Source organism: Cherax quadricarinatus, chromosome 4 (assembly GCF_038502225.1).
Source record: "Cherax quadricarinatus isolate ZL_2023a chromosome 4, ASM3850222v1, whole genome shotgun sequence".
NCBI classification, from domain to species: Eukaryota; Metazoa; Arthropoda; class Malacostraca; order Decapoda; family Parastacidae; genus Cherax; species Cherax quadricarinatus.
This window is the reverse complement of record NC_091295.1, coordinates 27,326,374-27,343,147: the sequence shown is the minus strand read 5'-3', so window position 1 is coordinate 27,343,147 and position 16,774 is coordinate 27,326,374.

Below are 16,774 nucleotides of genomic sequence, written 5' to 3'. Positions count from 1 at the left end.
CACCACCTTCACGTGTGTCCTAGCACCACCTTCACATGTGTCCTAGCACCACCTTCACATGTGTCCTAGTACCACCTTCACATGTGTCCTAGCACCACCTTCACATGTGTCCTAGCACCACCTTCACATGTGTCCTAGCACCACCTTCACGTGTGTCCTAGCACCACCTTCACGTGTGTCCTAGCACCACCTTCACGTGTGTCCTAGCACCACCTTCACATGTGTCCTAGTACCACATTCACATGTGTCCTAGCACCACCTTCACATGTGTCCTAGCACCACCTGCACATGTGTCCTAGTACCACCTTCAGATGTGTCCTAGCACCACCTTCACATGTGTCCTAGTACCACCTTCACATGTGTCCTAGCACCACCTTCACATGTGTCCTAGCACCACCTTCACATGTGTCCTAGCACCACCTTCACATGTGTCCTAGTACCACCTTCACATGTGTCCTAGCACCACCTTCACATGTGTCCTAGTACCACCTTCACGTGTGTCCTAGCACCTTCACATGTGTCCTAGTACCACCTTCACATGTGTCCTAGCACCACCTTCACATGTGTCCTAGTACCACCTTCACGTGTGTCCTAGCACCACCTTCACATGTGTCCTAGCACCACCTTCACATGTGTCCTAGTACCACCTTCATGTGTGTCCTAGCACCACCTTCATGTGTGTCCTAGCACCCCCTTCGTGTGTCCTAGCACCACCTTCACGTGTGTCCTAGCACCCCCTTCATGTGTGTCCTAGCACCCCTTCACGTGTGTCCTAGCAGCACCTTCACGTGTGTCCTAGTACCACCTTCACGTGTGTCCTAGCACCACCTTCACGTGTGTCCTAGTACCACCTTCACGTGTGTCCTAGTACCACCTTCACGTGTGTCCTAGCACCACCTTCACATGTGTCCTAGTACCACCTTCACATGTGTCCTAGCACCACCTTCACATGTGTCCTAGTACCACCTTCATGTGTGTCCTAGCACCCCCTTCGTGTGTCCTAGCACCACCTTCACGTGTGTCCTAGCACCCCCTTTATGTGTGTCCTAGCACCCCTTCACGTGTGTCCTAGCAGCACCTTCACGTGTGTCCTAGTAACACCTTCACGTGTGTCCTAGCACCACCTTCATGTGTGTCCTAGCACCCCCTTCGTGTGTCCTAGCACCACCTTCACGTGTGTCCTAGCACCCCCTTCATGTGTGTCCTAGCACCCCTTCACGTGTGTCCTAGCAGCACCTTCACGTGTGTCCTAGTAACACCTTCACGTGTGTCCTAGCACCACCTTCATGTGTGTCCTAGCACCCCCTTCATGTGTGTCCTAGTACCACCTTCATGTGCGTCCTAGCACTCCCTTCATGTGTGTCCTAGCACCCCCTTCACGTGTGTCCTAGCACCCCTTCATGTGTGTCCTAGTACCACCTTCAATGTGTCCTAGCAGCACCTTCATGTATGTCCTAGCACCCCCTTCATGTGTGTCCTAGCACCTCCTTCACGTGTGTCCTAGTACCACCTTCACGTGTCCTAGTACCACCTTTATGTGTGTCCTAGTACCACCTTCACGTGTGTCCTAGTACCCCCTTCACGTGTGTCCTAGCACCCCCTTCATGTGTGTCCTAGCACCCCCTTCATGTGTGTCCTAGCAGCACCTTCATGTGTGTCCTGCGCACCCCCTTCATGTGTGTCCTAGCACCCCCTTCATGTGTGTCCTAGCACCCCTTCATGTGTGTCCTAGCACCCCCTTCATGTGTGTCCTAGCGCCCCCTTCATGTGTGTCCTAGCACCCCTTTCATGTGTGTCCTAGCACCCCTTTCATGTGTGTCCTAGCACCACCTTTATGTGTGTCCTAGCACCCCCTTCATGTGTGTCCTAGTATCACCTTCACGTGTGTCCTAGCACCCCTTGTGTGTCCTAGCACCACCTTCACGTGTGTCCTAGCACCACCTTCATGTATCCTATCACCAACTTCACGTGTGTCCTAGCACCCCTTCATGTGTGTCCTAGCACCACCTTCAAGTGTGTCCTAGCACCACCTTCACGTGTGTAATAGCACCACCTTCACGTGTGTCCTAGCACCACCTTCATGTGTGTCCTAGTACCACCTTCACGTGTGTCCTAGTACCACCTTCACGTGTGTCCTAGCACCACCTTCACGCGTGTCCTAGTACCACCTTCACGTGTGTCCTAGTACCACCTTCACGTGTGTCCTAGTACCACCTTCACGTGTGTCCTAGCACCACCTTCACGTGTGTCCTAGCACCACCTTCACGTGTGTCCTAGTACCACCTTCACGTGTGTCCTAGCACCACCTTCACGTGTGTCCTAGTACCACCTTCACGTGTGTCCTAGCACCACCTTCACGTGTGTCCTAGCACCACCTTCACGTGTGTCCTAGTACCACCTTCACGTGTGTCCTAGCACCACCTTCACGTGTGTCCTAGTACCACCTTCACGTGTGTCCTAGTACCACCTTCACGTGTGTCCTAGCACCACCTTCACGCGTGTCCTAGTACCACCTTCACGTGTGTCCTAGTACCACCTTCACGTGTGTCCTAGCACCACCTTCACGTGTGTCCTAGCACCACCTTCACGTGTGTCCTAGTACCACCTTCACGTGTGTCCTAGTACCACCTTCACGTGTGTCCTAGTACCACCTTCACGTGTGTCCTAGCACCACCTTCACGTGTGTAATAGCACCACCTTCACGTGTGTCCTAGTACCACCTTCATGCGTGTCCTAGCACCACCTTCATGTGTGTCCTGGCACCACCTTCACGTGTGTAATAGCACCACCTTCACGTGTGTCCTAGCACCACCTTCACGTGTGTCCTAGCACCACCTTCACGCGTGTCCTAGTACCACCTTCACGTGTGTCCTAGTACCACCTTCACGTGTGTCCTAGCACCACCTTCACGTGTGTTTTAGCACCACCTTCACGTGTGTAATAGCACCACCTTCACGTGTGTCCTAGCACCACCTTCACGTGTGTCCTAGCACCACCTTCACGTGTGTCCTAGCACCACCTTCACGTGTGTCCTAGCACCACCTTCACGTGTGTCCTGGCACCACCTTCACGTGTGTCCTAGTACCACCTTCACGTGTGTCCTAGCACCACCTTCACGTGCGTCCTAGCACCACCTTCATGTGTGTCCTAGCACCACCTTCACGTGTGTCCTAGCACCACCTTCACGCGTGTCCTAGCACCACCTTCACGTGTGTCCTAGCACCACCTTCATGTGTGTCCTAGCACCACCTTCACGTGTGTCCTAGTACCACCTTCACGTGTGTCCTAGCACCACCTTCACGTGTGTCCTAGCACCACCTTCATGTGTGTCCTAACACCACCTTCACGTGTGTTTTAGCACCACCTTCACGTGTGTCCTAGCACCACCTTCACGTGTGTCCTGGCACCACCTTCACGTGTGTCCTAGTACCACCTTCACGTGTGTCCTAGCACCACCTTCACGTGCGTCCTAGCACCACCTTCATGTGTGTCCTAGCACCACCTTCACGTGTGTTTTAGCACCACCTTCACGTGTGTCCTAGCACCACCTTCACGTGCGTCCTAGCACCACCTTCATGTGTGTCCTAGCACCACCTTCACGTGTGTCCTAGTACCACCTTCACGTGTGTCCTAGCACCATCTTCACGTGTGTCCTAGCACCATCTTCACGTGTGTCCTAGCACCACCTTCACGTGTGTCCTAGCACCACCTTCACGTGTGTCCTAGCACCACCTTCACGTGTCCTAGCACCACCTTCACGTTTGTCCTAGCACCATCTTCACGTGTGTCCTAGCACCATCTTCACGTGTGTCCTAGCACCACCTTCACGCGTGTCCTAGTACCACCTTCACGTGTGTCCTAGCACCACCTTCACGTGTGTCCTAGCACCACCTTCATGTGTGTCCTAGTACCACCTTCACGTGTGTCCTAGCACCACCTTCACGTGTGTCCTAGTACCACCTTCACGTGTGTCCTAGCACCACCTTCATGTGTGTCCTAGTACCACCTTCACGTGTGTCTTAGCACCACCTTCACGTGTGTCCTAGTACCACCTTCACGTGTGTCCTAGCACCACCTTCACGTGTGTCCTAGTACCACCTTCACGTGTGCCCTAGCACCATCTTCACGTGTGTCCTAGCACCACCTTCACGTGTGTCCTAGTACCACCTTCACGTGTGTCCTAGCACCATCTTCACGTGTCCTAGCACCGCCTTCACGTGTGTCCTAGCACCATCTTCACGTGTGTCCTAGTACCACCTTCCCATGTGTCCTAGCACCATCTTCAAGTGTGTTCTAGTACCACCTTCACGTGTGTCCTAGTACCACCTTCACGTGTGTCCTAGTACCACCTTCACGTGTGTCCCTAGCACCACCTTCACGTGTGTCCCTCGCACATATCACAACACATGTATCACACATGTCACATAGCATGTTACACATGTCACACCACGTGTCACTCATGTCACACCACCGTGGTGCTGTGTACTGACCGGCACCATCAAACAGGTTACATGAAGGCTCGTGACAGGTGATTATTCAATTCAATTCAAGTTTATTCTCAATAAGGGTTACAATGTGGAGTTTACATTTTTTGGGTATTGTGTGGTTTACATGTAGTAAAATACTAATTACAGAGGGGGCCACTAGGACACCTAGCCTGGCTAGGCATTTCGAGCAGACTTAGATTAATTCTTAACATTAAATCCTTACAGATTATGGTAATAAGGCTAAGTGACTACATCATAATTTGTGAGTTTAGCAATGTGAATGCTTTTGTTTTGGTACAATACAAAGTGTCTATATTGGAGTATCATAGGCAAACTTATGACTAATTAGGATATTATTTTAAGATTAAGATTAGCATTTCTGGGTTTATAGTCAGTGGGCGAGTGAGTAATTGTGAACCACCAGGTGGTTATCATGTAGTTAGTTGTCAAGATGGATCAGGGAGATAAGATTTTTTCTAACTGTAGTTTTGAAAGTGATGAATGTGTCTGTAGTTCTAGAGTTTTCAGGTAGGGTGTTCCAGATTTTAGGCCCTTTGAAATACATTGAATTTTTGTAAAGGTTTAGTCGAACACGGGGAATGTCAGAGAAGTTTGTGTCTGGTGTTAAGCCTGTGGATCCTGTCACAACTATCAAGAAAGCGTTTTAGAATTGGAATTTAAGGTCCTGTAGATATAGATTGCACAGTAGTAAGTGTGGATGTTCTGAACAGGGAGTAAGTTTAGATCTATGAAGAGTGGGGGGGGGAGTGTTGTCAGGGATGGGATTTAGTGATTATTCTTACTGCGGCTTTTTGTTGGGTTATTATTGGCTTTAGGTGTGTTGCTGCAGTTGAACCCCAAGCACAGATAGCATAGGTGAGGTATGGATATGGAAGTGAATGGTATAGCTTGAGAAGGGCTGTTTGCGGTACGTAGTATCGTATCTTGGAGAGGATCCCCACCGTTTTGGATACTTTTTTTTGTTATGTGTTGGATATGGGTGCTGACATTTAGGTTGTTGTCGAGGTATAGGCCAAGGAATTTGCCCTTATTATGTCTGGCAATTAGAGTGTTGTCGATCTTAATGTTAAGTTGTGCAACACCTGCTCTAATACCAAACATAATATAGTAGGTTTTGCCAGTGTTAAGTGTAGGTTTATTGGCTGTCATCCAAGTCGATATTTTGAGCAGCTCCTCGTTAACAATGGTGTTGAGGGTGGCAAGATTAGGGTGGGAGATGACATAAGTCGTGTCGTCAGCAAAGATGATGGGTTTCAGGTGTTGGGATATGTTTGGAAGATCAATGATGTAAATGAGGAAGAGCAGGGGTCCAAGGACACTTCCCTCGGAACTCCAGTATCAAGTGGCCGTATTGATGAGGCTGTGTCTTTAATGGTGACATACTGATACCTATTAGAAAGGTAGGATTTAAAATATGCAAGCGCATGGCCTCTTATACCATAGTGATCAAGTTTGTGGAGTAGGATGCCGTGGTCATCTGTGTCAAACGCTTTTCTTAGGTCAATAAAAATTCCCAGTGGATATTCTTTATTTTGCAATGCTGTGTAAAGCAGGTCTAGAATTTTTATAACTGCATCATTAGTGCTTTTATTTTTCCTGAATCCAAATTGGCAGGGGTTGAGTATGTTTTGTGATGTTATAAATGAATATAGTGCACGAGTTTCTCGAAGATTTTGGATAGCAATGGTAAGTTTGATATTGGCCTATAGTTGTTTACGTCTGTAGGGTCACCACCTTTATGTATTGGTGTAACCCTTGCTGTCTTGAGTAGTGTCGGGGAAGTGCTAGTTTCTAGTGACTTGTTAAAAAGTAATGTAATAGCATGCGAAAGGACATGGGCCGCTCGCTTGTACAATAATGAGACAGATTCCCCGAGTTATTTTTAAGTGACTTTATGATCGCGGTGACTTCCGTGGGCTCAGTTGGTACAAGATAGAAGGAATTTGGGAAATTCCCATCTAGGTAGTCCCCGGCACGGGCATTGGTACGTGGGATTTTACTGGTGAGATTAGATCCTATGTTTGAGAAGAAGTCGTTTATCTTGTTAGCTGTATCAGTGGGATGCAGTGGTGTTTCATGAGGTTTAGTTAGAACAATATTCTTGTTTTTTTTTTCAGTTTGTGGGTCCCCAGAATCTGGGAAAGTGTTTTCCAGGTCTCATGACAATCAATATTCTCAGACCAGAGACCAATCAATACTCTCAGTTCCCAGGCCAATCAATACTCTCAGACCAGAGATCAATCAACATTATCAGACCAGAGGCCAATCAATACTCTCAGACCAGAGACCAATCAACACTCAGACCAGAGACCACAATCCAGCACGGGTACACCAGTGGCCGGTGTCACCATGGTCCGCTACTGGCTGTTCCACCTTCACACCACCACCGACACCTTCTGACCCCAGCATTCAAGAATTACTCTTATTCCATTAATCGATTAAGTTTAATATTCCAAGTCAACAGGGTAAAAATTAAGTCCAAGTGACAATATTATAGGAAAATGGCCTGTATGGTAAGGTTCAGCACGGGTCAATGTCGCTTGTCACTGTTACCATTTCTTAATGTCAAACGAGTACTGCGGAATGATCGTTCAACTTTTAATCAGAACACAGAGGAAATTTCCTGATTTGATTGAAAAAATAAGGGCTCCCTGTGTGTGTGTGCGTGTGTGCGTGTGTGTGTGTGCGTGTGCGTGTGTGTGTGTACTCACCTAGTTGTGGTTGCAGGGGTCGATTCACAGCTCCTGGCCCCGCCTGTTCAATGGTCGGTACTAGGTCACTCTTCCTGCTCCATGAGCTTTAGCATACCTCTTCTTAAAGCTATGTATGGATCCTGCCTCCACTACCTCACTTCCCAGACTATTACACTTCCTGACAACTCTGTGACTGAAGAAATACTTCCTAATATCCCTGTGATTCAATAGAGTCTTCAACTTCCAACTGTGTGTGTGTGGGAGAGAGAGAGAGAGAGAGAGAGAGAGAGAGAGAGAGAGAGAGAGAGAGAGAGAGAGAGAGAGAGAGAGAGAGAGAGAGAGAGAGAGAGAGAGAGAGAGAGAGAGGTCAAACATTGAGACTGGATAGCTTTTACTTTGTGTGGTTAGTTATTGCTGATTAAAAAATACTACATAAAACATCTAAACACCATTTGCTTGCAGACTCAAAAACACACGCCAGTGTATGATAGTGAGTGTAAAACACACGCCAGTGTATGATAATGGTTGTAAAACACACGCCAGTGTATGATAGTGGGTGTAAAACACACGCCAATGTATGATAGTGGTTGTAAAACACACGCCAGTGTATGATAATGGTTGTAAAACACACGCCAGTGTATGATAATGGTTGTAAAACACACGCCAGTGTATGATAATGGTTGTAAAACACACGCCAGTGTATGATAATGGTTGTAAAACACACGCCAGTGTATGATAATGGTTGTAAAACACACGCCAGTGTATGATAATGGTTGTAAAACACACGCCAGTGTATGATAATGGTTGTAAAACACACGCCAGTGTATGATAGTGGTTGTAAAACACACGCCAGTGTATGATAGTGGTTGTAAAACACACGCCAGTGTATGATAGTGAGTGTAAAACACACGCCAGTGTATGATAGTGAGTGTAAAACACACGCCAGTGTATGATAATGGTTGTAAAACACACGCCAGTGTATGATAATGGTTGTAAAACACACGCCAGTGTATGCTAGTGGTTGTAAAACACACGCCAGTGTATGATAATGGTTGTAAAACACTCGCCAGTGTATGATAGTGGTTGTAAAACACACGCCAGTGTATGATAGTGAGGGTAAAACACACGCCAGTGTATGATAATGAGTGTAAAACACACGCCAGTGTATGATAATGGGTGTAAAACACACGCCAATGTATGATAGTGGTTGTAAAACACACGCCAGTGTATGATAGTGAGTGTAAAACACACGCCAATGTATGATAGTGGTTGTAAAACACACGCCAGTGTATGATAGTGGGTGTAAAACACACGCCAATGTATGATAGTGGTTGTAAAACACACGCCAGTGTATGATAGTGGTTGTAAAACACACGCCAGTGTATGATAGTGGTTGTAAAACACACGCCAGTGTATGATAGTGGTTGTAAAACACACGCCAGTGTATGATAGTGGTTGTAAAACACACGCCAGTGTATGATAGTGGTTGTAAAACACACGCCAGTGTATGATAGTGGTTGTAAAACACACGCCAGTGTATGATAGTGGTTGTAAAACACACGCCAGTGTATGATAGTGGTTGTAAAACACACGCCAGTGTATGATAGTGGTTGTAAAACACACGCCAGTGTATGATAGTGGTTGTAAAACACACGCCAGTGTATGATAGTGGGTGTAAAACACACGCCAATGTATGATCGTGGTTGTAAAACACACGCCAGTGTATGATAATGAGTGTAAAACACACGCCAGTGTATGATAGTGGTTGTAAAACACACGCCAGTGTATGATAATGGGTGTAAAACACACGCCAGTGTATGATAGTGGGTGTAAAACACACGCCAGTGTATGATAGTGGTTGTAAAACACACGCCAGTGTATGATAGTGGGTGTAAAACACACGCCAATGTATGATAGTGGTTGTAAAACACACGCCAGTGTATGACAGTGGGTGTAAAACACACGCCAATGTATGATAGTGGTTGTAAAACACACGCCAGTGTATGATAGTGGTTGTAAAACACACGCCAGTGTATGATAGTGGTTGTAAAACACACGCCAGTGTATGATAGTGGGTGTAAAACACACGCCGATGTATGATAGTGGTTGTAAAACACACGCCAGTGTATGATAGTGAGTGTAAAACACACGCCAGTGTATGATAGTGAGTGTAAAACACGCCAGTACTCACCTAATTGTGGTTGCAGGGGTCGAGACTCAGCTCCTGGCCCCGCCTCTTCACTGATCGCTACTGGGTCCTCTCTCTCTCTGCTTCCTGAGCTTTGTCATACCTCTTCTTAAAACTATGTATGGTTCCTGCCTCCACTACTTCACTTGCTAGGCTATTCCACTTCCTGACAACTCTATGACTGAAGAAATACTTCCTAACGTCCCTGTGACTCGTCTGAGTCTTCAGCTTCCAGTTGTGACCCCTTGTCCCTGTGTCCCCTCTCTGGAACATCCTATCTCTGTCCACCTTGTCTATTCCCCGCAGTATCTTGTATGTCGTTATCATGTCTCCCCTGACCCTTCTGTCCTCCAGTGTCGTCAGTCCGATTTCCCTTAACCTTTCCTCGTACGACATTATCTTGAACTCTGGGACTAGCCTTGTTGCAAACCTTTGTACTTACTCTAACTTCTTGACGTGCTTGACCAGGTGTGGGTTCCAGACTGGTGCTGCATACTCCAGTATGGGCCTAACATACACAGTGTACAGTGTCTTGAACGATTCCTTATTAAGGTATCGGAACGCTATTCTCAGGTTTGCCAGGCGCCCGTATGCTGCAGCGGTTATTTGGTTGATGTGTGCCTCCGGTGATGTGCTCGGTGTTATGGTCACCCCGAGGTCTTTCTCCCTGAGTGAGGTCTGTAGTCTTTGTCCACCTAGCCTATACTCTGTCTGCGGTCTTCTTTGTCCCTCCCCAATCTTCATGACTTTGCATTTGGCTGGATTGAATTCGAGAAGCCAGTTGCTGGACCACATGTCCAGCCTGTCCAGGTCTCTTTGCAGTCCTGCCTCATCCTCGTCCGATTTAATTATTCTCATGAACTTCACGTCATCTGCAAACAGGGACACTTCAGAGTCTATTCCTTCAATCATGTCGTTCACATACATCAAAAATAGCACTGGTCCTAGAACTGACCCCTGTGGGACCCCGTGTATGATAGTGGGGGTAAAACACACGCCAGTGTATGATAGTGAGTGTAAAACACACGCCAGTGTATGATAGTGGGTGTAAAACACACGCTAATGTATGATAGTGGTTGTAAAACACACGCCAGTGTATGATAGTGGGTGTAAAACACACGCCAGTGTGATAGTGGGTGTAAAACACACGCCAATGTATGATAGTGGGTGTAAAACACACGCCAGTGTATGATAGTGGGTGTAAAACACACGCTAATGTATGATAGTTGTTGTAAAACACACGCCAATGTATGATAGTGGGTGTAAAACACGCGCCAATGTATGATAGTGGGTGTAAAACACACGCCAGTGTATGATAGTGGGTGTAAAACACACGCCAGTTATGATAGTGGGTGTAAAACACACGCCAGTGTATGATAGTGGGTGTAAATCACACGCCAGTGTATGATAGTGGGTGTAAAACACACGCCAGTGTGATAGTGGGTGTAAAACACCCGCCAATGTATGATAGTGGGTGTAAAACACACGCCAGTGTGATAGTGGGTGTAAAACACACGCCAATGTATGAGAGTGGGTGTAAAACACACGCCAGTGTATGATAGTGGGTGTAAAACACACGCCAATCTATGATAGTGGTTGTAAAACACACGCCAGTGTGATAGTGGGTGTAAAACACACGCCAATGTATGAGAGTGGGTGTAAAACACACGCCAGTGTGATAGTGGGTGTAAAACACACGCCAATGTATGAGTGGGTGTAAAACACACGCCAGTGTATGATAGTGGGTGTAAAACACACGCCAGTGTATGATAGTGGTTGTAAAACACACGCCAGTGTATGATAGTGGGTGTAAAACACACGCCAGTGTATGATAGTGGGTGTAAAACACACGCCAGTGTATGATAGTGGGTGTAAAACACACGCCAGTGTATGATAGTGGGTGTAAAACACACGCCAATGTATGATAGTGGGTGTAAAACTCAATTTCCACCTGTCTCATAACAGAGGGTCTAACACTCAGAGATTCCACCTCTGGTATAAGACGGAAGGTGCCAGACAAGAGAGGTTTCACCTCTGATGCAAGACAGAGGGTGCCAGACAAGAGAGGTTTCACCTCTGATACAAGACAGAGAGTGTCAAGACAAGAGGTTTCACCTCTGGTACAAGACAGAGGGTGTGCTTCTCTGAAAGTGTTCATGCCCAGCACATTGATGTTGCCACCCCTACTCATCTTGAAATGATGTTCTTCAAGCTCTGCATAAACATTAGTACCTCTGTACTAGCACGTGCAATGTACAGACCTCAGTGGCAACATGCAGACCCCATCAACTTCCTAATGGAAAATATGGACTCTCTTCTGCTTCAACACAACTGTCAACATATCATAACTGTTGGTGACCTCAACCAACACCTTATACAGAAGGACTTTGATGACCTTCTTGCAGTATTTGACATGAGAGAACTTTGTTGATTTCCCTACTCACATCTCTGGCTCCTCCCTTGACCCAGTAGTGAGTGATCTGGCAGAAGGTATAGTCATTTGTCAACCCCTCGGCTACGGTGGATCATCTAACCACAAGGCTGTTTTTACGACACTTAAGATCCCAACAGAACAAGGCGAGGAGTCCACACGCACAACCTGGCTATGGGAGAGGTAATTGGCCAGCCCTTTGCTCTGAGCTCGCCACCACCTATTGGAATGCTCTTCTCCAAGGGGATGTTGACAACCAAGTGAAAGCCTTCACTGGACACATCCTTAATCTGCAACAAGAATACATTCCTCACCGGCAATATGTGACGAAGCCTACAGATCAACCTTGGTTTGGCTTTCGTTGTAGAGAGGCTGCTACTGCTAAGTACAAAGCATGGCGAAGGTATCAGAGACATCCTACCACCTATAACAGGAACTTGCACAGGCAAGCCTGTAGGCATATGAGTGACGTTCAAAAGTGGGCCATTGCTAAATGGGAGGTGGACACAAAAAAGAAAGCTAGCATCAGGTAGGGTAGGCTCCAAAACCTGGTGGTCCCTGGTCAAGGACAGACAAGGTTATCTGCCTGATGAACTCATTCCACCTCTAAATCGACAGGATGGGACCAACTCTACTAGTAGTCAAGAGAAGGCGGACCTCTTTGCCGAACACTTTGCTACCAAAATGCAAGTTCCTGATCCAGCCAGGGACCCTCCTTGGCTATCTGCAAGAACTGTGTCAAAACTGTCAGTGGTGACAATAAGGCAGGAGGAGGTGCATTTCCTTCTTAAATTGCTTGACCAAGAAAAGGCTGTGGGCCCAGACAAGTTGAGCCCAAGATTGCTGAGATGTGCAGACCAGCTAGCAGCACCTCTAACTCGAATCTTTCAGCACTGCCTAGTACAGTGTAAATGGCCCTCTCTGTGGAAAGAGGCAAATGTAGTCCCTGTTCACAAAAAGAGCAGAGCAGAACTCAGCAACTACAGATCAGTGTCACTCCTGTCAATCACTGGTAAGATCCTTGAGACAATAATCTCAAGACAAATGACAGAGTTTCTCGACTACCACTCACTACCTTGTGATCGTCAATATGGCTTCAGAAGAGGTTACTCTGCTGCTGATTTGTTGTTAAACCTCTCCACTAAGTGGCACCAGTCACTGGATGAATCCAAAATCAGCTGTGTGGTAACACTGGACATTGCTGGTGTTTTCGACCGGGTGTGGCACCAGGGCCTCTTAGCAAAACTTCAAGCACTGGGAATTGCAGGCTCTACGCTATGTCTCCTCAGTGATTACCTTCATGGTAGATCTCTAAGTGTAGTTCTCAATGGAACGGAATCAGCAAGACATCCTATTGGGGCAAGTGTTCCACAAGGAAGCGTGCTGGGACCATTGTTATGGAATGTCTACTGCAACGACCTTCTTCATCTCATCCCAGAATCCCATGCATATGCAGACGACTGTACACTGACATTCACTCATCCAAGAGAAGAAATGCCAGCTGCTCTAAGCTACATCAATCACCAGCTAAGAGCTATATCAGCTTGGGGAAATAGATGGCAAGTAACATTTGAACCTGAGAAAATGCAAATGATGATGATGGTCTCTAGGCACCATGATGGTAATGCTAGTGCAGTAGTAAGGATAAATGGGAGGGTGTTGGCACCTGGAGAAGTTGATATCCTTGGGGTGAAATTTGACTCCAAACTAACCATGAAGAACCATGTTGTAAATCTTGCAAACAAGGCAGCCAGGAAGCATAGAGCACTTCGCCGTATCTCGCATCTGCTTGACAGCAGGGGTTGCAAGATTCTGTACGAGGCACAAGTACGCTCACACCTTGAGTATGCTCCACTTTCTTGGTTTGCCTGCCCCCTCTCTCATCTGCGACTCCTTGACAGAGTAGAGAACAGAGCAAAACGTCTCATTTCTCGCCTGGACCCATCCTGGATATATCTGTCATTTCAGCAGAGCTTTCATTACAGGAGGGATGTGGGTGGGCTTACTGTTATGTACAAGGCCAATATTGTCAAAGTACCACACTTGGATCCACTTTGAGGACAGCGTGAAACAAGCTTTAATGCCACAAGACGGGCAGAAAGCAGTAACTTCACTCTAGCTGTACCCTTCTCCAGAACATCACTCCATCTGAGATCATACATACCCAGGATGACTCGAGTATGAAACGCATTCGTACAGCATAATGATGTCAACGAGATAGTTGATCAGATGAAAATGTTGGCCCACAGATGGCTCCAACTTCATCCTGTTTCCTACTTGTATGTTTCATAACAATAAAAATGCTTTCAAATGAGCTGATGTAGGTAACAGCTCTTAGCTTGTCAATAAAGTTAGGAATCCTTAAACTGTAAAAAGCTTGTCAATAAAGCTAGGGATCCTTAACCTAACCTTGTCAAACCCTGTGTAAAAAAAAAAAAACGACTTCTCATTCTTCAACGTAAATACCAAAAGCCAGGGCCAGGCACTCACTGATGCCATATTGTAGCAGAGTCACTGTAATAACACTCTTATTCTCCCACCATACTTCTGATTGCTGATCTACCTTTATATCTTAGAGATGAGATATCCTGAAATTTTGGAGATATCTTTATAAGAGATATATCCTGAACTCTCATTATTTGTCATTATTACTGACGTTTCAAGAAGTTTCTCATTAAAATCAAACAGAGGAAACAGATTAGTGAAGAAAAGACACTGTAAAACAAACTTATTTGGACGACTTTTCGCTCTGGGTGGAGCTTCATCAAGTCACAAAGCAGAACTTAATCCCAGTACAAACTTGTTTTGTAAAGTCTCTTTTCCTCACAAGGAATAAGACAGGTTTATGTATTTAGTTAATGTAATAGTGGGAGAATTAACGAGAGGATTTACAAAAATGTGCATCCTTCCACATGTCCCATTGATTACCACCTGTCCCACTTGACTATCTTGCACCAACTGAGCCCACGGAAGTCACCGAGATTATAATGGCACTTAAAAATAACTCAGGGAATTTGTCTCATGTCCCACCATTACTGTACAAGCGAGCGGCCCATGTCCTTTCGCATGCTATTTCATTACTTTTTAACAAGTCACTAGAAACTAGCACCTTCCCGAAACTACTCAAGATGGCAAGGGTTACACCAATACATAAAGGTGGTGACCCTACAGACTTAAACAACTATAGGCCAATATCAAACCATTGCTATCCAAAATCTTTGAGAAACTCGTGCACAGGGGACTATATTCATTTATAACGGCACAAAACATACTCAACCCCTGCCAATTTGGATTCAGGAAAAATAAAAGCACTAATGATGCAATCATAAAAATGCTAGATCTGCTTTACACAGCATTGGAAAATAAGGAATATCCACTAAGAATTTTTATTGACCTATGAAAAGCTTTTGACACAGTAGACCACGACATCCTACTCCACAAACTTGACCATTACGGTATAAGAGGCCATGCGCTTGCTTATTTCAAATCTTACCTTACTAATAGGTATCAGTATGTCGCCATTAAAGACACAGCATCAACAGCACGGCCACTTGATACTGGAGTTCCGCAGGGAAGTGTCCTTGGTCCCCTGCTCTTCCTCATATACATCAATGATCTTCCAAACGTATCCCAACACCTGAAACCCATTCTCTTTGCTGACGACACGACTTATGTCATCTCACCCTAATCTTGCCACCCTCAACACCATTGTTAACGAGGAGCTGATCAAAATATCGACTTGGATGACAGCCAATAAACTTACGCTTAACACTGACAAAACCTACTAATTATGTTTGGTAGCAGAGCAGGAGATGCACAAATTAACATTAAGATCGACAACACTCTAATTACCAGACATAATGAGGGCAAATTCCTAGGCCTATACCTTGACAACAACCTGAATTTCAGCACCCATATCCAACACATAACCAAAAAAGTATCCAAAACAGTTGGGATCCTCTCCAAGATACGATACTACGTGCCGCAAAATGCCCTTCTCACACTATACCACTCGCTTATTTATCCATACCTCACCTATGCTATTTGTGCTTTGGGATCAACTGCAGCAACACCTAAAGCCAATAATAACCCAACAAAAAGCTGCAGTAAGAATAATCACTAAATCCCATCCCTGGCAACACCCCCCCCCCACTCTTCATAGATCTAAACTTACTCCCTGTTCAGTACATCCACACTTACTACTGTGCAATCTACATCTACAGGACCTTAAACTCCAATATCAACCTTGACCTAAAACGCTTTCTTGATAGTTGTGACAGAACCCACAGGCATAACACCAGACACAAACATCTCTACGACATTCCCCGTGTCCGACTAAACCTTTAAAAAAATTCAATGTATGTCAATCTGGAACACCCTACCTGAGAACTCTAGAACTGCAGACACATTCATCACCTTCAAAACTACCATTAGAAAACATCTTATCTCCCTGATACACCCCGTCAACTAACTACACGAATACCACCTGGTGGTTCACACTTACACTCACTCACCCATTTGACCATAAACAGAAATATTAATCTCAATCTTAAAATAATGAATCCTATGATACTCCAATACTGAAACTATGTACTGTGCCAAAACAAAAGCATTCACATTGCTAAACTCACAAACTAGTATTTAGTCACTTAGCCATAATACCAACTTACCTCATAATTTGTAATATTTTAAAATAAAGAATTAAACTAAGTCTGCCCGAAATGCCTAGCCATGCTAGGTGTTCTAGTGGTACACTCTGTAATCATTATTTTACTACATGTAAACCACACAATAACCAAATTCTGTAAACTCAGCATTGTAATCCTTATAGAGAATAAACATTGAATTTGAATTTGACTGCACGTCCATTACTAGGCTCTACTTGACTGGTGTTTCAACACCAAGAAAGCTATAATTCCTAAAACAGGTACAAACTTAAACTCCCAACGTATAT